The 9,552-nt window shown below is 30.5% G+C and overlaps 1 pseudogene; it reads right to left on the bottom strand.

Annotated features, from left to right (window-relative positions):
* LOC113371274 overlaps nucleotides 1–990 on the bottom strand; it is a 15,063-nt pseudogene extending 14,073 nt beyond the window's left edge.
* Between the last annotated feature and the right edge of the window lie 8,562 nt (nucleotides 991–9,552).

The raw sequence follows: 9,552 nt of genomic DNA, 5'->3' as shown, positions 1-9,552 counted from the left end.
AAAATGGCTCTGGCATATTGACGGACAACACAAAAACAACGTAGGTATGTTAGGAGCTTTTTGTAATAATTTTTTTTCTAATTAATAAATATTGAGATCTACTGATAGCAATTCTACGAAATGATGATTCATAGAAGCAGTATGGATCCATAAATATTGTTCATTATTTCACTGTTAATAATTTCTAGAAACAAGCCAAAGTGACAAATTACCCTGCGAGTTGGGCTAGTTGTAACATCTACCGGAGCAAATAATAACGACAAAAAATGTAGAATAATATCTCTTATAACTTATGCTTTGCTTATTTTCAAGAAAGTTAACATATTTTTAAAGTAAGTCATTCTTCTTATAAACTAATAATATTATAAATAATATAGATTAACGTAAATAATTAATACAAATGAAATGTGTATGTATTACTGTAACAAAAAATTTCATCATAAATCAACGTTAACTTCAATTAATACAAATAAAATATATGGTAATATTAATACAAAACATGTAGAATAATATCTTTTATAACTTATGCTTTGCTTATTTTTAAGAAAGTTAACATATTTTTAAAGTAAGGCATTCTTTTTATAAACTTTTAATATTATAAATAATATAAATTAACGTAAATAATTAATACAAATAAAATATATAGTTTCTACTGTAACAGATATTCTCATCATAAATAAACGTTAACTTCAATTAATACAAATAAAACATATGGTGCTTATTATTTGTTTCAACGAACTTCAAGTGTGATTTTTTATATTAATCAAGATAACTATTTGAACAATTTAGCAATCATTAAAAATATTGCACATGATTAAAGATTGATAAATTCGAAATAAAATAAAATATATAAAATAATAAGAATTAATCCATGATGAAAACGCAAACCGTAATTTTATAATAGTACAATTTCATATTACCTGTCAAAAATGACGCAGTTGCACATTTTTGCATAATAGCTCTGACAATATAAAGCAAGGGAGTGTACATATTCGATCAAAACAGAGAAATTATTAACTTCCCGTAGGGTAAGTTATTGTAATCGTCCAAAAATCGAAATCGAAAATTTTTACATTTCTCGACGTTTTGAAGGTTTCTGAACATTTTGGCATACCTCAGAAAAAATGGATGTGTGTGTGTGTGTGTTTTGTATGTCCGCGTTTTTTCGTCCACGTTTTCGGGCGCACAGATCAACCGATTTGAATGGTTTAATAAAAAACATTCGATTCCTATTGATAGGGAGATGTGCTGATTAGTTTTTGGCAAAGGCAGGTCCAGCCGTTACGGAGATATGGAGCAAAGAGTGCAGAAAATAGAAATCGAGTTTTTGAGAGAACGTATCAACCAATTTGAATGGTTTAAAAAACATTCGATTCCTATTGATAGGGAGATATGCTGATAGTTTTGGCGAGGTAGGCCCAGCGGTTTTGGAGATACAGAGCTAAATGTTTAAAAAAATGACAGTTTTTGAGAGAAACTAAGCGTCCGATTTAAATGATCAATGATTCTGCTTGTTTCAACAAAATAATTGATTTTGGAAAAAAAAAATTTTTTGTTTCCAATTTTTTTTTCAAAAATTTTTTTTTGTAATTTTGGATTAAAAATTCAAAAATCACCCAGGCTAAGCACAGTCTAAGCGCCACTCTAGTACAAATGTTTACGCAAGTGCGTTTAGACTGTTTATGTAATGGAGCAATTTTCCAATTTTGTGAGCAACATTGAAAAATGTGAAAAATGCCGCCAAGCTAAGCACAGTATAAGTGAAAATGTCGCCAGAATTATTTGGCAAATGCGTTTAGACTGTGACTATGCGGAGCACTTTTTCAGTTTTGTGTAAATTTGGCAACTATTTTTTTTTTTGTAATTGAATTTGAAATGAAATGACGATTGTAATGTTCTGGAGATGATAAATTGATTTATTTATAATTAACTTTCCATAGGGTAAGTTATAGTAATCGCAAAAGAATCCAAAATGAAAATTTTTATATATCTTTACATTTCAAAGGTTTCTGAATATGTTGGCATACCTTAGAGAAAATTGATGTATGTGTGTGTGTATGTGTGTGTGTGTGTGTGTGTGTGCGTGAATGTATGTGTGTTCGGATACAAATTTTCATCGACGATTTCGGGAACACGGATGAAGCAATTTGAATAATTCAAAAAACATTCGATTTGTATTGATAAGGAGACGTGCTGTTTAGTTTTTGTCAAAGGCAGGTCTATCCGTTCCAAAGATATGGGGCAAAAAGTGCCAAAAACGGAACTCAGTTTTTAAGAGAACGGAGCGTCCGATTTGAATAATTCAAAAAAACATTTCACTTGTGTGAACAAGATGAAAACACTTATCAAATTTTCATGAAGATAGGTCTAGCGGTTTCGGAGATCTAGTAAAAAAAACTAAAAAAATACCATTTGGCGGTCAACAATAATCATTAGACATATGCATATCAAATTATCAGATATTTATAGAGATTTTATTTTAAAAATAAGTATAAGATGAGTTAACATTTCTATGGGTTTCGTACCAGTGTTTATCCGTTAGACGACGACGCGGCGCTTACGCGCTTCGATATTTAGTCTCTATGCATTTAAAACAGTACGATTGCTTTGAAAAAAAGTTCAGAATTTCCAAAATATTTCAAAATAAAAATTTTTCAACAAAAAGTAAGTTTTTGTCAAAATTTATAGTTCTCAAAAAAATATTTTTTCAGAGTAATTTTTTTTCAAAAATGTTAATCTTTTTAAAAAAAAATAATTTTTGGTACGGGAAGTTCCAGCAATTTGCCTTAAGGCACGATGCCATGCGCCCCACTAGTATATATAATGTGTTATTTTTGCAAATACACCCCACTAGTTTAATATTGTTTAAAATCTTGTTAAAAACGCCTGTTACTACACACCCTTGTTACAATAAGCCCTACAGCATCCCTTTGATATTTGCTAATGTATAAGTTGGATAGTTGTATTTTAAAAATCAGTTGTTATTCAGACTGCATGGGATATGAATTTGCTTGAATTACGGGTTTAAAAAAAATATACGGAAGTAGTAAATATATAAAAAAATGACAGTATTTTATACATTTTCTGTACTGTTTTGATTGCATTTAATTGTTCATTGAAGATCTTTATTATTATTTTTAATTCATCCATAAAGTTTTAAGCGATGAAAGTTATAAAATTATTTACAATTGTTCTATTATTCGCAATTTTTACAGTTGAGCTTCCTGTTTATTCGTTAGCGAAGAAAATAACAATATAATCGGTTGAATTCAGTATTTTCTGTAAATCGCACGGCATGCAAAGTCGTCACAGCCGGCTGAGACGTCTCGTCTGCCTCGGAACAATGCAACAGTACCTGTGCATTTCCGATAAGGGTGGATGATTGCATTTCTGGAACGTAATTACCGTTGCGAACAAAACAATACCTATAAGATGCGACTTATGCGTTACTCTACATGATCTTATTGCAATTCCAAATGATTAATTACTATCTTATGATATATTAGCAATTAATATCTGCAATGTACTGATGGTCGTTAGCCAGCTAACCTATGTGAAAAATATTTGTCAGAAGATTAATGGACCGTACGTATACTATAAACTATTAATAATATTATTTTTTCAAAAGATTTTCTAATAACTTTTGAAATCAAACTTGGGGTTAATGTCATATTGTTATTGAAAACGTCAAAGAAACATGGATTAATAAACTCTTTTAAAGCAAGTGACAATAATAAGACTGATTACAAATAATCCTTTTTTTCATTTATTAATATATAAATAAATACTTCCATACATACTGTATCTCAACCAGAAGCATGTCTGGTGTACATGTAAGAAATCACAGCTCCTACTGATATTATTGCAAATCTGATTTGCGAATTTTACGTTTTTCCAACGCTTATTATGAATTGAATCAGAGCAAATTGATAAAAGTAGTGCCTGTGCGCATGTGAGGCGATTTTTTAACTTTCGTTGACGTTTCTCAAAAACGGCTAAACCGATTTCAAAAATTTAATAGAAAGGGTAATGATGAAAAAACACTACAAGTAAAAAAAAATTGTCTAGTTTGTGAAAGCTTATATTCTGAAAGTAGGGTGGCGTTAAAACAGATCAAGTGCCAAGGAATATGCAGTTTCTGATTCCATGTAAAATGCGCAGGTGTTAGTCACCATTACATTTTTCATCATTGTAATGATGATTCCGACTAGGTCTCAGTATATTAATACATAATTACAGTAATATTTTGACTGATTAATAAAATATAAATTTATTAAACAATTAGTCGTGACAGCAAAAGTGATCGCACAGTTGAATTTATTTCTTGTTAATTTTTTTTTCATTTACATTAAGAATTACAATTTGTCGTTATAAACTACATTCAGTAATTTTAATGGTTTGTTAAATAAGAAAAAAAAAGTTGGAATGTGGTGATCCGATTCGAGGTTGGATATGTTTAGCTTATAGATACAATTCCTGATGTGAAAAAATTTAAATAAAGCCTACGAGTGATTGTACATGTTATAGGATTACTAAAGAATATCAAAAAGGGGACGTTTTCTTCTGAGCCGTTCAATGCCATGGTTTTTTATTAAATTTTTAGCCACGATGTTTGGGTGATTCTGTATATTCTTGTATCTCTGACTGAATTTTGCTATTTCTTCCTTGACAGCGTTTATGTTCAAATCAGTATGAACCAACCAATTTGGGACATACTTGGGTGAATTTATAATTTTTTTCAAAATCTTGTTTTGAAATCTTTGAATTATGGCGATGTTGGATTTGCGCGCCGTTTCCCAAAGCTGTATTCCGTACGTCGAATTTGGTTTTAACATGAATTTGTACAGAAGAAGTTTCTTATACAAGTATGTTTTTGCCATATTATATTCATAAGCTCGAGATTGTTTAATTACGTTAGTTTGTTATGTTACATACTTGACAATAAAAGTCGTTATAAATCATTTTGGTTTTTATATCTATTATTAACCTACGTTTATGCCGTGGACGGTTGTGACACTTGTCTGATTTGATGTTATGACTAATGCAGCGTATTTATGGATACTATTTCAGTATTTTTGCGGAGACAAATGTTCAAATCGATTTTATTTACATTTTTTGCAGCGAACTAATAAATAAACTAAATTATTGCTGAACAAAAAGTGGCACAATCATACCCGGTCCCTACTACATTTCACATTTCACTACACATTACTCGACAAACATTTCTTGACGTTTGCATTATATTACTGTAATGTTTGATTTTCAATGCGTTCTAATAAAATAATGATACTTGTATTATAAATATTTTACAATATAACTATACTTTCATAAATAGTTTTTCACATGGAAGTGTCAGTACCAACTTGCACTTCACTTATTTTCCTTCCTTTTCACTTAATTTATGAAAAGATTTATTAGGCCAATTAATAAAATAATGAAAGCTTACATTGCCGGTTTGTCATTGTTGAATAAGTCATTGATATTTTGCTGCATTGTGTGCCTTTAACAAATCATTTTTCTGATTGTGAGTGCAATAGTTGTTGTTTGATCTGGGGTTATTGTTCTTTTAGCATTCCTCGATGTGATGATATTTCAAATAGCTTCTTCTGTCGCAGTATCAATTGCGCCTTTTCGCAGTTAATGCGGATGCGCAAACAGAGATCTCATAATAAATTTCTCATAAAAGTGCATCGAAGAATAGCCCTGCGCGCGCCAAGAATGCCGCGGACTCGGATCATGAAAACATTCGCCAGTCTTAAGGTTTATATTCGCGATTAATTGTAGTAGAGACCATTCTATGTATTTATTTTACCGGTATGGACTTCCTTTTATTGTGTTTTAATTAAAACTATACGCAAAACAAAGCGGGTACTTCATCCTTCTCCACAATAATTACGAATTGCATCCGTACAATGGACAGGATGCAAAATGAACAGCTTTTTATATGACTAATATATATGAGGAGTAGAACAAATTTAATACAATGAACACGTAGTGTACTGGAAACACAATCAAAACTCTATATGATTTTTCGTGATATCAAATTTCAATAAAATGTTGAAAATCACACGTAAATTGTGAAAGGACATAGCTCATAGGTAGCATGTCCGACTCTCATGCCGGAGATCGTTGGTTCGATTCCACGCACTTCCTAATAAAATAATTTAATTGTAATAACGAATTTGTATATGATAATATAGAATTGTAATTGAATAAGTTAGTATGTACGAAAAATACAGTATCAAGCTAAAAAATTCGTCATAATTAGAAGAAGACGCAATAGCATTAGTAGAAAAAACGAAGAAGATGGATTTAGAAGAAAGAAGATTGAGTTAGAAATGAAGATAATGTAAAACGAATTAATAGAAGAAGCATTTGAAGTAAATAATGTCTTGACTTAGAATTTGAAATGTTGAGTTAAAATTAATTAGAATTAAAAGTAAGAAAATGAATTAAAAATAATATTTAATAAATAAAAGAAATATTGGAGGTGGCCACGTAAGCGAGGCCAATAAAAAAAACACACGTAAATCGTATCATAGTATAATATTTTGAATTTGGATTTTGATTAAATCACTTATTCTTTAAATTTAAATACAGCATAGTCTATTTCGCAAATACCACATGATAGTTTATTCGAGCCCAAGAAAAATTGAAATCTTTTGCAAATGATTGACTTTTAAATTCTACTCTAATCACTTCTTAATATATACTAAACAATGCACCGGAAAAGTAAGATTTTCATTTGTTGTAAAACACTATTTCTCTGTTCTGAGCCTGGTGACGGTTGGTTATGAATTATGATTAATTTGTTTCCTCTGAGAGCATGCTTTATGTACCCAAAAATACTTGATTCAGAGATCTCGGGTTCAAGACCCACTTCGAGCAGTCTGTTGTCAAGCAGTGGTGACAACGGTTTTCACCTGGAAATATAGTAAGCAATATGTTTCCAAGTGAAAACAGACCTTGCTCGGCATTGCTGCACCAAAAAAGTCAGCCCTATTACATTAATTCTAATAATAAAATTGTGAAACATGGGTGGATTAACCATTGGGTTACTATCTAAAAATACGAAGTAAGGAAAAGTTTCAGCCTAACCGCTCTTAGGACGTAAGGTTCTTATTGTTGTTAGGATATGAGAATATAATAAAAAAATATTTAAAAAATGTCCCAAAAGGCTCCAAACGTTTAATTTATAAATTTTATTCATATGGATAAAATGGTTTTGTGTGAATAATTGCATTTTTCCTTGTTAGTTCAAACTTAATTGAAAGACTACCGGTGAACAATGTGTGTAAGATAAGAAAAAACTATTGAGACTGATTATAATATGATTTAATGAATAGATATCATTAAAAACAAATTACCCTGTCAATTTGTCCGTACTCTCCTCACATTATTCCGAGTAGTTTTGAAGCTAAATTAAACATATTTGATTCAGCAATCGAAAATTTGTCTAAATTCAGTTGCATTTTTGCAAAATTTAAATAGAAATTTATATAAATTAATGTTAACTATATTGGTGTAATATAAGAGTATTCTAAAAAGTGTAATATTAAAATTATTTTTTTCTTTCAGGATGGTTTTCCATGGTCAGCGACAAAGGCGACGCCGTTGCAGCGGTGCATACGACGCTGATGCAGTTGGTTCGAGAACGAGTTTACAAATTTGTTTCGACTGAACCTTTTGCAGCCTACTCGGAAACGCTCGCAGGTAATTTCGATTCAAATTTAATAAAATATTACAACCGACATTTCTAAAATTATATTGTAATTTAGTCCTAGTCGTCTATCAGTGGCTAGAGTTATGGGATTTCAATCAGAGATACCAAGTTCGATACTTAACTTGAGTAGCCTGGTGTCACTAGTGACATTGATTTGTTTTTGGATATATAGTTAGCAATATGTTTCCAAAGTTTTGTTTTGTTTTATTTTATTTTCAATAGCAATCAGAATACAGTGCAATTCTATAAATTATTTGACGTATATCATTCACTCACACACACTTTCAAACACACACATTATTTTAATAAATATTATATTGATAGTTAGAGAATCACTCTAATAAGTGTTTCAACAATTCTGTTTATATATGCAAAGTTGTGCTAATGGTCTTCAATATTATCTTTATGCAGCTTTTTCTTCAGTCTTTTTGAAATTGGTGTCTCAAGAAGCTAAGTGACTATAGAATTTGAAGGATGTTTTAGTTTTTGGAAATGTTTGACACTGATTATTTTTATAACAATGTGAAAATAGTCGTGTAAGGTCTTTTGCTTATAAACCACGAAGCATTAGTAATCTACCTCAATATTGTAGATTGAACACTTTGCATTAGCACAATGTTTGACTTGATCAAACAGCCCCACAATTGTATGCCATAAGTCCATACTGGTTTTATTAACCACCTTGTAAATGGATTAGTAGCTTATTATCTGATCTGATCGCTGTTCCAAAATAAAAAAATTGTAATAGCACACAACAATCATAAGAAAATATTTTACTTCTCCAAATATCTTTAATCTTATTATTTTTTGGTTAATTTATATAGGTCGAGCGCAATATATCCGAGGAATGGCACGAGCTGGTCAAGTCTACAGATTATTAGCTGTTTTCCAAGACGGGGCTGGTGATTCCAGTAACGGAAATAATAAAGATGGAAAAGGCCAATATGCACAACTTTTAGGAGACAATCAACAGGTAAAATAAGAAAAAATAGTTACATGTTATTATTGCACAATGTAAGAAAAATATTATTTATGAACGCCATAGAGATCATTATTAATTCGCACTAATAACAGTAGCCGGTTGCAAACTATTGAAACATTTATATGTGCTGAAAAAATAACTTCCCATTATTGACTAAAAAAAATTAATGTTGTGACATAATTAGTGTTTCCTATATTTTGATATAAATAAAATATTAAATTTATTTCATAATATTCTTTTAAGTTATAAATATTTCACTGTCAACTCTTTACACGTTTGCTTCAGTGCTACTTGCAGTGGTATTTATATCTTAATAGAACAAGTAGTAAAGTTCAGCATAATGTCAAGACATGCATTACAATAGAGTTTCATAATAACTATATAATATCTAACCATATAAGGTAACTTACAACAAATACGGCATAAAATAGCCATAATACCATTATGAATAATACTTATTCCTTACATTATGATCACTAACACAAATGACATATTATTTCAGATTATTTACGTATCACTGTCAACCAAAGGAAAATTCTATGAAACCTCAAGCAGTTTACCAGCGCCTGGAAAGCAGTCAAATTTTGATAAAGATTGCGTTCATAGACTACCAAATATTCTCCAGCATTGTGATTTACCTGTAAATGTGAAACTGATATCAGGTCCGTTACCTGACTGCATGAGTCAAGATTGTTCAGGTAATAATAATAGAAATACATTTTATTAAGAACTTAACACGGAAGTTTGATATTGCTCTTGAGTTGGCCACTTGCTTCTTAGTAAGAGCATGGTATAGAAAACAATTATTCCAAGTTTAATATCCACTTCCTCAATTTGTTATCAAGGA

This window comes from Ctenocephalides felis, unplaced genomic scaffold (genome assembly GCF_003426905.1).
Source record: "Ctenocephalides felis isolate EL2017-DRISC unplaced genomic scaffold, ASM342690v1 CF-g0.4_SCAFFOLD_01492, whole genome shotgun sequence".
Classification (NCBI taxonomy): domain Eukaryota; kingdom Metazoa; phylum Arthropoda; class Insecta; order Siphonaptera; family Pulicidae; genus Ctenocephalides; species Ctenocephalides felis.
The sequence above is the reverse complement of the archived record's forward strand: the minus strand, read 5'-3'. Positions and strand labels throughout refer to the sequence as shown.